At 43.1% G+C, this 14,903-nt stretch overlaps 1 protein-coding gene across 2 annotated transcripts in view; it reads right to left on the bottom strand.

Moving 5' to 3' along the window:
• Positions 1 to 14,035, bottom strand: part of SLC7A2 (solute carrier family 7 member 2) — a 58,477-nt gene extending 44,442 nt beyond the window's left edge. For both annotated transcript variants that reach the window (XM_030884589.2, XM_004696167.2), the window contains exon 1: positions 13,991 to 14,035. The gene's annotated coding sequence lies outside the window, so the exon portion shown is untranslated. The remainder of the gene's footprint in view (positions 1 to 13,990) is intronic.
• Between the last annotated feature and the right edge of the window lie 868 nt (positions 14,036 to 14,903).

Below are 14,903 nucleotides of genomic sequence, written 5' to 3'. Positions count from 1 at the left end.
AATTGGGCAATGTTTTAAACTTTGTTTTTGCGTGAATAAAGTTCCTGAGTTAAATTACTGTTATTATTTTTATTTTTTAAGTTTAGAGCTAATTTACAACTATACAGAAAAATTCTTTAAGAGGGGCTGAGAAAGGGTCATTCTTTTTATTCTGGGACCACTTGGGGTTCGACGTTTTAGTAATACATGGTCTTATCGCTAGAGCTTCAGGAAAAACAAAACCAAAAAACCCCGTCTTTTGTTATTCTACCCCAGACACAGAGACACCAGCCAAGTCTGGTCTCGAATCTAAGTGTCAAGAGCTCAAAGAGCAAGTGCTTTTATATTTGTGTTTGTATTGAATGACCTCATGGCTTAAAAAGAGGAAAAATAACATTGTAAGGATTACAATTTATCTTTGGCTCAGTGAAGATTCTAATATAAGACCATATTTTAAAAATAACAGCAGGCAATGCTGGAAAGACAGTTTGTTACGAGGTGGTTTATGGAATAAACAGAAGCTTTAAGTTGTAAAAATTGGAATTGGTTGTCCTTTTCACCTCCCAAGCGGGGAGGCTGTTGTTTAGTGCCTTATAACAATGCCTGCTAGGTGACATCGTCAGTTCTGACTCATAGTAGCCCTATACACACAGAACACACTGCCCGTTCTTGCACCGTACTCACAAGTGCTCCTGTTTGAGTCCATTGCTGCAGTCACTGTATTGATCCATGTCACTGAAGGCCGTCTTCTTTTTCACTGCCCTCCTACTCTTTCAAGCATGATGTGTTTCTCCATGGACTGAATTCGCCCGACATGTCCAAAGTCAGGGGATGAAGTCTCACCATCTTTGCATCTAAGGAACATTCTTGCTGTACTTCTTCCAAGACAGATGTTTGTTCTTTTGGCAGTGCGTGGTCCTTTCAATATTCTTGGACAGCACCAATGTCCAACTTCCACAGGGATGCGAGGCAATGTGAAACACCACGGGTATTTTCACACCCGAGTCCTCAAAGAAACCTTCCTGGCTTTCAGCACTCTAAAGAGGTCTCTTACAGCAGATTTACCTAATGCAATACATCGTTTAATTTCTTGACTGCTGCTTCCATGAGCACTGATTGCGGCTCCAAGGAAAACAAAATCCTTTGACAACTTCAATCTTTTCTTCACTTATTGTGATGTCTAGCTGTGAGGATTTGGGTTTTCTTTACATTCAGTCATAATCCACACTGAAGACTACAATCCTTGATCATCATCAACAAGCCCTCCTCACTTTCAGCAAAGTTGTGTCATCTGCATATCGCAGGTTCTTTAATAAGCTTTCCTCCAATCCTGATGCCACATTCTTCTTGATGTAATCCAGCTTTCTGATTATTTGTTCCACATACAGTTTGAGTAAGTATACAGATTGTGAGAGGATACAACCCTGACACACACCTTTCCTGATTTTAACACCAGGGTTAGACATTTCTTATATACCTATGTCTACCGACACCCATCAAATTGACACATGAACAAAACGTAACGTTTTCTCTAAAAAACATTTTATTTAAAAACAACATAATTAACTAAGTGGTACTATATACTTATATAAAATTTATAATTAATATCATACATTTGAAATATTGGGTTGGACGTATCGTGTTGTTGGCTCAGTCAATATGACAATCTGCTGCATTGTTTTTACAATTTGATGTTTATTTCCTAGGAACTTTTTTACTGTATATTTTTTACTGAATGCTTTCATGAATGAAACCAATTTACTGTGGTTAATACTCAATTTACTTTTGTATCACATTGACACTTATCCATATAGATGTTAACATACAAAGAATTTCATCATTAGAAGGCTTAGAAGAAAATGAATTTAGCTATCTATTTGTCCGGTTAAATGGACGAGTCAGCATAAATGATAGCAGGTAAATGTAAGTGGTTTCTGAAATTTCACTAAAGAAATCAAAATGTGTCAAAATGACACATCCTGTAAATCTTGCCCTAAACCATGCAATGTGTCCTTATTCTGTTTGCACAACTGCCTCTATATGCACGTTCAAGTTCTGCATGAGCACAATGAGGTGTTCTGGAATTCCCATTCTTCTCAAGCCTATCCGTAGATATGATTAACACAGCAAAATACCTTTGCATAGACAACAAAATACAAGTCAAAATCTTTCTGGTCTTCTCTGCTTTGAGCCAAGATCTATCTGACATCAGCAGTTGTCCCTTGCTCCACGTCCTTTTCTGAACCTGGCCTGAACCTCTGGCAGCACCCTGTCACTGTACTGCTGCAACTGTTGCTGAGGGGATCGTCAGCAACATTCTGCATGTGATTATCAATGCTATTGTTCTCGGAGTATGCTTGTTGGGTCACCTTTCTTTGGAATGAGCACAAATATGGATCTCTTCCAGTAAGTCGGCCACGTAGCTGTTCCAAAGTTCCTGGCACAGACTAGTGAGTGCTTCCGGTGCTGCATCAGCTTGCTGAAATATTTCAATGGATATTTCATCAATTCCTGGACCATTGTTTTTGGTCAATGCTTTCAGTGCAGGTTGAACTTCTTCATTCAATACCCTTGGTTCCTGCTCATATGCTACCTCCAAATGCAGTTGAATGTCGACTAGTTCTTTTTGGTACAGTAACTCTTTGGATTCTTTCTATTTTCTTTTGTTGCTTCCTGCATCATTCAGTATTTTGCCCATAATCTTTCAGTATTGTAACCGGAGTCTTGGATTTTTTCTTCAGTTTTTTCTGTTTCAGATATGCTGTACTGATCATGTTCTTCCCATTTTGTTTTCTAAATGTGCACATTTCACTATACTTTGTCTTCTCGAGCTGCCCTTTGAAATTTTCTATTCAGCTCTTCCACTTCATTATTTCATTCATTTGCTTTTGCTATTATATGATTAAGAACAAGTTCCAGAGTCTCTTTAACAACCATTTTGATCTTTTCTGTAACTTGATTCCCTTGAAAGTCAATGATTAGACAGTAATTGCACTAAATACGTTTAAAGTTGCATTTCTTAAATGATGTGACTTTTCAAGGTTTTGAGGCTTAAAGTCTTTATAAAAATGAGTTTACTACTATTTTCAGTGGTTCAGTGAGACAAATAGCACCTGTTTTCCAAAGTCTCTGAAAGAATTCATCATTTTGGAAGGTGGTCTGGACATGCAATATACTTAGTTAGCATTGCAGCAAGAGTATCAAAACTACTTTTTAAAAATTTACAAGTATAATTTTTAAAGTGACAATAGTAGGTTCCTTTTCACATTTCTCTGTAGCAAAAAAAGAAAAAGACCATAATAGTGTAAATATGCTCTTCATCAGTCAGGAAGCTCATGTGACCCATTTTGGTGCAGATAAAATGCACTGTCAACAGAAATGATATGCTCATCTGCCCTGTTCCTATTCGGTTCACCGGACTAAGTGCAAACCATCTGTTACCTATGATAATCAGAAAAAGTGAAAATTCAAACAGCTTTTAAAAATTGGTAGCACAATAGCCCTGAAGACAGAATTCACTGGGATGAAAGCGCCATTTGTATGACTCACATGCTCATAACTGTAAGTGACTTAGTTAGCATCCACATCGAGTCTGATTATTTTTAGGCTAAAACTGGAACACTTGCTGCCACCGTTGAAATTGTCCTCATTGTTCAACTGTCCCTTGTACTACTAATTTCCAAGAACTATTAAAATACTAATTCCTAAGAAGTTCTAAAATGTAAAAGCTTGTAACCCATTTATAACCCATGGGACATACATACCAGAGGGCTTTGTTGAAACTGTCCACATTGTACCAGTGTCCCCATGCTAACTTCCAAGAAGTATTAGAACACTAATTTGTAAGATGTTTTAAAACAGGGGTCAAGCTTTTTAAACAGGGGGGCAGTTCACTGTCCCTCAGACCCATTGGAGGGCCGGACTATAGTTAAAAAACAAAACAAAACTATGAACAAATTCCTATGCGCACTGCACATATCTTATTTTGAAGTGAAAAAACAAATGGGGCAAAAACACCTGGCAGGCTGGATAAATGTCCTTGGCGGGCTGCAGTTTGAGGATGCCTGTTTTAAAATGTAAAATAAATAAAGTAAAAAGGTTATAAAAATATAACCCTTTTATACCCAAGGGACACATGAAGGGGCTTCAAAAAGTTCGTGGAAAAATTCCATTAGCTTTTAATTCAGTTCTTCCATAAACTTTCTGAAGTCTTTTTGTAAGGCATCTATTAACATTTTCAGCCTTTCAGGTTTCTTGGGAAACTTCTATCCCAAGCATGGATGGCCCCATGGCAGGGACCTGTATGACTGCAAATCTGAAGAAACACGTCTCACCATACCAACCCTCTAGCTTGGGACCTGTATATCCCACATATGGTGAAAATCCATATTATCCCACTCCCCCACCCCATGTCTCCTTGACTTTAGCAGGCCTTCTATTACGGAAAACACATGGGATCAACACAAAATCCAAAGCAGAAAATAATTCAGTCATGAAAGTGCTAAGTTAAAATTGCATTTTAATTCCCATTTATAAAATTTCTCTCACTTCAGGAGTATATTATAGTGATGATGTTTTGGTTTTACAAAAGGAGGACCAGCTGATATACATCTACACTTTGTTCAAAGTCAAAATGCTTGGTCTCTAGCCTTCACACTGCCCCTAGCTACGTGACCTTTTATAAGATACACCTCTCAAGACCCCAGCTGCTTAACCTTTAAGAAGACAACTGTAAAATGTTATGCTAGGCACGTACTGCCCTTCCAGATCTGGCATAAGCATGGTGCCAGGGATTCAGTGAAGTGTCCACAGGCAGAAGAAAATTCTCACAAGGCTTAAGACAAATGTGGAAATTTACATTATCAATGTTCCCCACTCTACTTCAGTGATATTACCAAATGACCTTGTAGGATATCACGGTCAGTCGTCCACCAGTCACTGTGTTGTGGACAGAGCAGAATGACCTCCACAGGGCTTTCCAGGCGGTGGCCTTTTCCAAGGCTCTTTCAGGTGGGTTTGAACTGTTAACTCTTGGTTAGCAGTCTTAACTATTTTGCTACTACCCAGGGATTCCCCTGATTTTTCTATTGGTCATCTAATGAAAAAACCTATTCTCTCCTAAAGGTAAAAGTACTAAATATCAAGAGATTTTAGAATAGGGATCAGCCCAGAACATTTTCACAATTCGAGTTATTGCATTTCTTGGGCTGGCAGCACTTTTCATTGGACCTTTGCCCACTCCAAGCTGAAGACCAACAGAGGAACCAACTCTAAATTGTGGATGCTGACTGCTCTCTTCCCAGAAGAGGGTCTCCTGTTGAGAAAAGCAATTATGGAACAATTGGCTGAAGGTTTCTTGTGATCTTTCTAGTCTTGACAAGGTTAGGTTCATAAATTTTTCATAAATAAATAAATGTTCCTGAATTTCCAAATTTAACAACTTAGCTGTCAGAGGAAAAAACAATGAAAACAATTGTATGTTCTTCGTATGACTGCACAAGTATAGGGATCGGCTAGTCAAGATCTCCATCAAAAATGCAATCTCCTGGCATAAGTGGGGTCTGCACTGGACTGCTAGCCTAAAAGTTGGGAGATCAGACCCACTCTGAGGTACCAATGTAACACATGCCTGGTGATCTGGATCTCTTGATTACTGTCCAAAAAATACCCCATAAGAAGCAATTCTACTTGACAACACATGAGGTCAACATTCATCATAACTGATTTAGTTAACAGCTGACTGCATTTTAACTTTCCTCTTTGGCCTATTAGATTTCATACAACTTAGATCCACAATTAATGCTCCTGGAACCAACAGTCAGGAGATCAAATGACATACTGCATGAGGCAAATCTGCTGCACAAGACCTCTTTGGAATGTTAAGGAGCAAAGATGTCACTCTGAAGACCAGTGTGCCTGACCCAAGCCATGTCATTTTCAATGGTTCCATATGCATGTGAAAAAGACTGCAGAAAAGTTGAATGCCCTAGGATGATGGTGTTGGCCAAGAATATTGCAAGTACTTTGGACTACCAGAAGAAAAAAATCTCTCCTGGAGAAAGGGCAGCCAAAATGCTTAGAAGCTAGCTGGTGAAACCTCATCTCACATGCTTTGGGCATGAGGGCCCAGGCCCTGGAAAAGGACATCGTATTGGTAGAGTAGAGGTTTGCCAAAGAGGAAGACCCTCAGCGAGATGAAATGACACAATGGCGGCAGCAATGGGCTCAAAGATAATGGTGAAGATGCCTCAGGTGACCAGGTCGTGTTTCATTCCGTTGTACGTGGGGTTGCTGTGGGATGGAACTCACCTGAAGGCACCCAACATCAACTTAGACCTGCTGGAATAGTTAGAATTTTCAATTAAATATCACAAATTTCTAACAGCCAGGTGTAACATATTATGGGCAATTTTGTCAAATCACGAATAAGTATTTATATCCAGCCTCTGAAAGACAAACGTTGGTGAGTAATTGTTCTGCCTGAATGTAATTGTGATGAGCCAAATGTTGTAGAGAGCAAATGGGAATGTTTTTAACAGCAGTAGCAGTAACATGATGATAGTACCTAAAATTTATTGAGAATTTAGTCTGTATCAGGCACTCCATGAAGAATATAGAAATTATCATGGACTGCCAAAAGAACAAATAAATCTGTCTCTTGGAGAAGTACAGCCAGAGTATTCTTTAAAGATGGAGAGACTTCATCTCATGTGCTTTGGTCATGTCAGGAGATACCAGTCCCTAACAAAGGAAGACATTATGTTCGGTAAAGCAGGACAGTGAAAAAGAGGAAGGGCCTCAACAAGATGGAATGACACAGTGGCTTCAACAATGGGCTCCAAACCCCCCACCCCCAAAGTACCAACCCACCAGCAATGGAGTCCAAGCTAAGAACAAATGAGGATGGCATAGGAATGGGCAGTCTTTCCTTCTATTGTACACAGGGTCACTGTCAGCCGGAACCAACCTGATGGCCCCTGGCAACAACAGGCCTACAATGCATCTCAAAACAACAGGTTAGGACAGACTCTCCTCACAATTTATCACAGCAAACAGTCAGCTTTATCTTACCTCACAGGTGCATAGCCTCTCCTTGATTGAATAGTTGACACCCCAAGGACAAGGACCAAGTTCTTTATTCTTTGCTTCTGTACAGCCTCTAGAATTGTAACACTGGTGTACACACACACACCACAAACTTATCTAAAATCAATTAACTCACCTGATCACAGAGACCCCAAAAAGGCTATCTCGTAGGATATTCTCAAAATCAAAATGCAGTCAGTCTTCTGCTACCCTAAGGAAATCCTAATCTATTAAAACAGTTACCAATCATTTGGTTGCAGGCGTGATTGCTAAATAATGTAAATTTGCATCTCAGTAATGGCGAATTTTGCATGTTGGTTTCATGAAAATAAGTTCAGTATTTCTGCCAAATACACACCTCCTCTAAGAACCAGACAGCAGCAATGAAGGGTGAGAGTTAACCCAAAGGACCCATATGCTTTGGGTAAACACTGCAGACGAAGCAAAGATGCATTCCCACCCAGGTATACTTACAGTTTTAGAGATTTTAAAAATAGAAATTAGATTGCATCCTGAAAGTCTGCCCCAAATGTATACTTAGGGTATAAACAAATAACCCTGAACCTGTAAAGACAACCCATTGTGGATTGAATTGGGCCCCCCAAATATGAGTATGTGTTGTATATCCTAACACCTTTATGCCTGTGGTTATAACCCCACTTAGGAATTTGTTTTCTGTTATGTTCGCAAACCAAGATTCATATAGGTTATGCCTGGGGTTAATCTCTTACAAGAGCAGAACAGAGGGGCAGAGATGGGGTAAAACACATAACACCCATGGAGATCCCCAAGGAACCAAGATGCAGATGGCAAAAACAAAACAGAAAGCCTACCCTGAGAGCACACCTTTAATTTGGACTGAGTCTTCTAAATTGGGAGAAATGAATTTGTTTGCTAAGGGCACCCATTTGTGGTATTTCCGTTGTAGTAGCACTAATTAAGATAGGCCCTATTTTCCTCCTGATTCCTATCTGTAATACCTGTTAATCCTACTAATGATCATCACCATTTGAAGAGTTAGCTTCTCAGAGCCAAGACAAGAACCTAACCAAGCGACACTAGTCTTCTTCATAGGTTCTAGGTGCCACACACCTTTCACTTTCCCCATAAAGCCATACAATGAATTATAAATGGGCTCTTATAAAGTTTATTTCTAACTTGACTTGTTAAAGAGACAAGCATCTGTTTTGAAGCAGAACACATTTCACTTAAAATCTGGCCCCCAAAGAGGGAGGGGGCAAACAAATAAAATTACAAAGTGCGAGCATGTTAATTAGTGTCCTTCAGCATCCCTGGTGACATCAATCTCTACACGCAGTGATCACTAGGTCTCTGCTCAAAGGAAGTGGGTTTTGAGGGTGCAAACAGCATTGTAATAAATGTAATTGTATCAAGGCTTGGGGAGCCTTAATGATGCCAGAGTAGGTTAAGGAAAAAAAGAAAAATTTCCCCACAATTGTGGGAAAGTTTGCAAAAATCAACAAGGGACATAAAATTCTGTTGTGTATTGTTCACCAAATATTCCAAAAATGAATACAACATAAGGTTTAAAAAAAAAAAAGGAAATAAACCCACCCAATAGAAAGACCATGGAGCGTTCGTCTATCATGTCTGCCATTGCTGAATCCCAGATTAGGCTCAACTCTGAAGCGAAATGAGAGCATGCAGCACTAGGAGAAGGTGTGACATGCAGTTTTCTTTCTTTCTTTTACTTTATTATTTTCAGGGGGGGAGACGACACAAGAGAAAGACATACAATTAAATATATTGAATACTTGACATTTGTAAAACAAAATTATCACACTCATGATTTGATCTTGGATATACAAAGTTCTGTCAAGAAGCCCTTAAGATTTTTAACACGTTATCACATACATCTAGAAAAACAAGGAATCGTGTTCATACTGAGGAGATCCAAAATAAAAGTCTAAATAAGAACAGAGATGATGTGAACTGTATATTCAAATCCAAACTTTTCCACAAAAAGTGCGTTGCCTCACATCTTTTCTGAAGTCAGTACTGTTGAGACTCACCATTCACATCCATCGAGTTGACTGACTCATTGATTGACCCTATAGGGCAGGGTAGAACTACCCCTGTGGGTTTCCCCCTCTTATTTGGAGTGGAGTAAAAGGCCCCATCTTTCTCTGGCAGAGCAGCTAGTGAGCAGCCCAGCAGGTAAATATAATGGCAGCAGAGGTTCTTCTCCAAAATACTTCAACCTTAACACCGACATGAAGCTTGTTGCTTTTGAATCCGTTTCAACATATAGGAAGAGCCGTGGTAGTGTACTTGGCTGCTCACCAGAAAGTCGATGGTCAGAGCGCTCCACCCACTCTTCAGGAGAGGGAAGTGGCTGTCGGTTTCTATAAAGATTCACAGCCCTGGAAACACTACAGGATATTCTCTCATCCTATAGGGTTGCTATGATTCAAATTTAAAATAAAAATCTAAAGTACGGACTAAGCAACAGTACACTGTTCATTTCTGCAGCCACACACACGCAGAGCAGGAATATGTGCCAAACACTGCTCAGCACTAGAATAAAAAGCGATCCAGATAGAAAACTAAGAGAATAAGTCATTCTTTTCTTCCAAAACTATAGCTATCTAATTTTAAATACCCACAATAAAGAATTTGGAAAGTGGAAGCATCTAAGTAAAACTTCACAGATTGAGGGGGTTTTGTTTGTTTGTAATATAGAACCAGCAAATAACAATGAAAACAAGGGGGGAAAAAGATGACATATTCAGGAAACCAAAATGTTGGCTTATGTGGTAAATGTTTGATTTCCAGTAAGTAAGTAAGTTTATAAGAACTCAGTCTTTATACCTGTGTGTTCAGCGCATTGTTGAGAAATAATAAATAGCAACCTAAGTGTGTTTTCAAGTCTGTTCTGAGTTGTTCAATGAAGGGAGCCCAAATAAAACCAGCAGACAGCTTTGAACAATTTTTTTAATAGAAATATATTTTTTAAGGGGAGGGGTGAGAGCATGAGAGCAGTAAGCAGACGTAATGAAGCAAAGGTAAAGCAGAGACTGAGTGACACGGAGAGGCAGGCCAACAGGGGAAGACCAAGGAACACGTCATGCCTGCAGATCAGAGCTCCAGGTCTGGTGGCAACAGGACACACAGTGAGAGGAGCCACAGAGATCTGAGAGAACAAGGGGAGCTGAGTTGGAGGGAGGGGCGCTCCCTCTGAACACATGAGCAGGTTGGTACCAAAATGCAAGGAATGTGAACTTTAAAATTCTTTAGGCACAAATGTCCAAGTGACACAAGATTTAAAACCCGGCTATTCTCGGACCTTTCAAAGGACGGCAAGCACCACGTCTTTCCTCCCAGTTTTCATTCCGTCTTCTTTAGAACCCTGATTTCTGGTCAGTGATAGTGATTAGACTCCCGATTCAAAAGGGCTAGGGTGGAAGTTCTAACTGAATGCAGCAGTTTACTCTGGTCTCCAAGACCATGTGACAGATTAACATACCTTAAGGTAAATGACATTCCTGAATCAAAGCGCAGGGTGGAAACCCAGGGAGGGAGAGGCCAGGGAGAATTTTGAAAATAAATAATGCGATCTCCCAGCTAGTACAGGGTAGCTGGTTAGTAACTTACTAAAGGGAAAAGAAAAGAACTCATATATTTTTATACTGATTGATCATTCAACCATGAGAGCACTGCCCTTTTTAAAGGGTTTATATTCCTGTGCAGGAGTGTGGCAGCACAGTCGGTTAACTGGACTACACTGCTGACGGAAAGGTGAGCGGTGAGCGGTTCCTCCGAGTGTCTGACCATGGGTTTTATGACCAAATCAACTCGATGGCACCTAATAACCACATAATCAGGGGCAGATGTGAAGCAACCCTAAGTATAAAATCCAAAAACTTAAAAAAAACTAAAAAATGAAAACTCATGGCCATGGCTGACCCAGAGAGCCTAAAGGACAGACTAGAACTGTCCCATATTTTTCCAACCAGTGATATCATGAGGGGTGGAACAGTGCAGACTGCACCGTGACACTGTCCGGAACGGGGATCGAGACCAAAAAAGCGGTGTATGTTTGTGCAATACTTCAAGAGAAATGTATTCTTTTTTAATAACAAAACAATTTTAAGTCCAGCTTACAAGCATCAATATACCTACAAGGCTAATACTCCATGCTAATATACTTGCTAAACCTTCAAACCTGCTCCTAGGAATCCAGCAGTGGGTTATGATTTGGCTGCTCACTGCAAGGTCAGAAGTTTGACCCCAAGCCACTCCTTGGGAGAAAGATGAGGCTTTCTGCTCCCATAAAGATTTATAGTCTTGGAAGCCAACAAGGGAAGTTCTACTGTTAGAATCAACTCAATGGCAGTTAGTTTGGTGTGATTTTTTGGAATGCACTCCGGGGAAAGGGGTGATTAGCCAATTACAATGGTGTTTCAAATCACATGGTTTTGTCTGCACGCACTGCTGCTTTTGGACAGCTTCCTGACAGCGCTCTCATGTTTTAGCTACAATACTGCGAATTGCAAATCAGTATCAATAAGCTTTTTGAGCATAAAGTAGTAATTTAAAGGGAAAGGAGGAAAATCATAAGTTTCTGCTCAGTTACTAATAATGTAACTGAGAAATAGAAAGATTTTACAAAGCAATTGTTTGCATCCATATAATCTAAGAACTATTAGATTTAAACAATTTTGCAGCTATGTTTATCACATTCTATTATTATAATGCATAATAAACATTACTAAGGATTCTGTATGGTCTGGTACAGAAAAAAAGTGCATAGTGGAAAGGGAAGGGCTGGCAACACCTAGTGATTTCACTGTTTCCAAGGCTACAATCTTTTCAGGAGAAGATCGCCACACATCTTGTTCCTGCAGAGCGGCTGGCCGGTTCGAACTCCAGGCCATTCTAATAGCAGCCTGTCCCTAACCACAGCACCAGCAGGACGGACAGACACACACACACACTCACAAAATGTATCCTCTAGAGCAGCAGTTCTCAACCTGTGGGTTGCGACCCCTTTGGGGGTTGATCGACCCTTTCCCAGGGGTCGCCCAATTCATAAGAGTAGTAAAATTACAGTGATGAAGTAGCAACAAAGATGATTTTTATGGATGGGGGACGGTCACCACAACATAAGGAACTGTATTAAAGGGTCGCGGCAGTAGGAAGGTGGAGAACCACTGATCTAGAGAAAGGATCTAAAATGTGTAGTTCCCTCAAGAAATCATTATTAATGCTGAAGGGAGTAAGAAGCAACCGACCAGCCAACCAACCATCCAACCAAAAGCTGGCTGTGCAGGAATGGAAAGGTATCAAAACCTTGAGAGTACACATACATTCTTAACTTGTTCTTCAGGCCCCCGCCAGGACTGAACCAGTCTATTTGAATAAGATCTGATGATAAACTCCAAACTCACTGCCATCAAGTTGATGCTGACTCACAGCGACCCTATCGGACAAGGTAGAGTGAGCGAGAGTGCAATGTTTTACGGGAGTAGAAAGCCGTGCCCTTCAACTCCAGGTAGGGGTGTTGAACTCCTGACACTGCAGATGGCAGGCCGATCCGTAACCGCCACTCCACCAGGCTCGGAAGACCTGATGGTCTCTCTCATGAAAAGGAAGAATGTCTGTGCAAATGTCTAGCGGGATCGATCACCACCCGATTACATTAGTGGCCTTACGAATGTCTTAAGGCCGATTTGCATAAATCTCTGTACATTCAAAGAGGCTGGCATTTTTACTCCTGAAGTCTAGGCAGTTTTCACTTTGGAGAACGTGTGACTGAAAGAATCTCGGTGCTTTTTCAGTTTGCTAACTTTCGGGCTAGACATTTGAACCCACCAGCTGTTCTGCGGAACAAAAAGAGGCGGCGGTCCGTTCCGGGAGCGATTTCCAATCTCAGAAATCTTAAGAACACTCTTACCGCGTCTGGTCGGGTGCCTATGAGCCAGAAACCACCGCGGCTTTTGTTCAAGCTCTTTCTTGGAAAGAACTTTAAAGTGCAACCTCTGCACACCCCCCTCCATGGAGTCCGCGGGGTCCGTGGGCTTGTGAGTGTGAGTTGGGAAGTTTTCTGGAAGGACGGTTACTCGGGGGTGATGGGCTGGCTACGCGCGATTCCCTGCGCGTCAAGGACCACGTTTGGAGTTCAAAGCCGGCGACTACGCGAACTAAACTCGGAGAGGACGTGGCCTTGGAGCGGATTCAAAGGACGTCCACTCGCTTCTGGAGGAGTGGGGTGGGGGTGGGAGTGGGGTGGGGGTGGGGGCGGCCGGGCTGTGAAGCGCCATTTTACGCTGGACTCTCAGCCACGCGGTCAGCCTTGAGACGCACTGCTCCCGCGGGCAGGACGGACACGGCCCGATCCCCCGGAGATCCCGAGTCTCGGAAACCCTACACGGGATCCCTCGGAATCGGAACCACTTGGCGGCGGGCCGTTTAGGATTTGGGTTCTGATCCCCCGTCGGATTGCGCGGAAAGGGCTTCCAGCGCTCCAAGCCGTGTTCTATATTTAAACCAAGAATCGCTGTGGAGTGAAAAGCGACTTCGGGAAGCCCTCAGCGGGCAGGTCCAGGGGATAGAGCATGAGGCGCTATGCGTCCCCGGAAGGGACCCCTCGGAGAATGGGTGATAGAGACACCCCCCAACCCCCCAAAAGTCGCGGGGCCAGGCTGGTCGCTCGGCTCCCGCACCCCGATGCATGTCCAAGGGCCGGAGCGGGCGAGGGTCAGCCCGACCGCTACCCTGAGAACGAGGGTCCCGGATGTAGACCCGGCCTACCGACCCGGGCAGTCCAGTCCCGGGGCTCCGGGCGAGGCCTCCAGGCAGCTGCGCGCAGCGGGACGGACGCCGTCTTGCAGCGCCCCCACCCCTTTCCTCCCCGGCCCCTCGCCTGCGGCCCCTCCGCGTGGCGGGAAAGTTGGCAACTTACAGGAGCAGCGCCAGGGGCGAGCCGAGGGGCCGTGGTGGGCGAAGGGCCGCGGGTAGGGCGAGCTGAGGGCTCCGGGGGACGGGACTCGCGGCCACCGCCTCGCTGGTCCACCCGAAGAGGACTGAGCCCAGACGCGGCGCTGCAAAAGGCGGGCTGGGCACGTGGGCGCCTCTCCGGGTAGCCGTGCCGGGGGCGGAGCATGGGCTGGCGCGCCGCCCCCTGCCTCCCTCCCTCCCCCACCCGCACCGCCCCCGCGCCCAGGCAGCCCGAACCTGGGGCCCAAAGGCGCCCGGACGGCGGCGCTCGCTCGCAGTTTGAACGGGCGCTGGGAGCGCAGGCAGGGGCATCCGGGGAGAGCTCGCTCCGGCCTTGGCCTCCGGGACCTGGGAGCACGCGGGTCCGGGCCCCCGGGATGCTTTCTCCTTGCGGGCCGGGAATCCAGCCTCATGGGAGACTCATGCCGATTCCTTCCAGGCATGTTTTTTGTTTTGCTTTGTTTCGGTCCCGCTTTCTGCAATCTGCGAAGAATATGGAAATAAGAAAATGTAAAAATGATAGCTAGACGCTCTGATGGGTATGCCTTGCCAACTTGCAGGGGTGTTTAAGAGCACATCGAACTCTATAAATAATGTGCGGTTTGACATTTTGAAACCCCGATTGTGTGACGAGGTTGTCGTGACTGTTTGCTATTTTCTATTTTCAAGAGAACAAGAACAGGGATTACACAATCCAGTTACCGGTATCTCAAACAGTGCAGTTGTTTGCTTTAGACATCTCTCTCTCTGATAAGATGAAAGCCACAAATTGAAACTCTTGTTAATTTTAACCCAAAAGGAGCCAAAACACGGGAACTAAGTTAAACAATAAGGACGTATGATTATTTACCAGAAAGCTACATCTTTCTTATTTGCTT

Source organism: Echinops telfairi, unplaced genomic scaffold (genome assembly GCF_000313985.2).
Source record: "Echinops telfairi isolate 266 unplaced genomic scaffold, ASM31398v2 ScPeMD7_9;HRSCAF=40, whole genome shotgun sequence".
Lineage (NCBI taxonomy): Eukaryota > Metazoa > Chordata > Mammalia > Afrosoricida > Tenrecidae > Echinops > Echinops telfairi.
The sequence above is the reverse complement of the archived record's forward strand: the minus strand, read 5'-3'. Positions and strand labels throughout refer to the sequence as shown.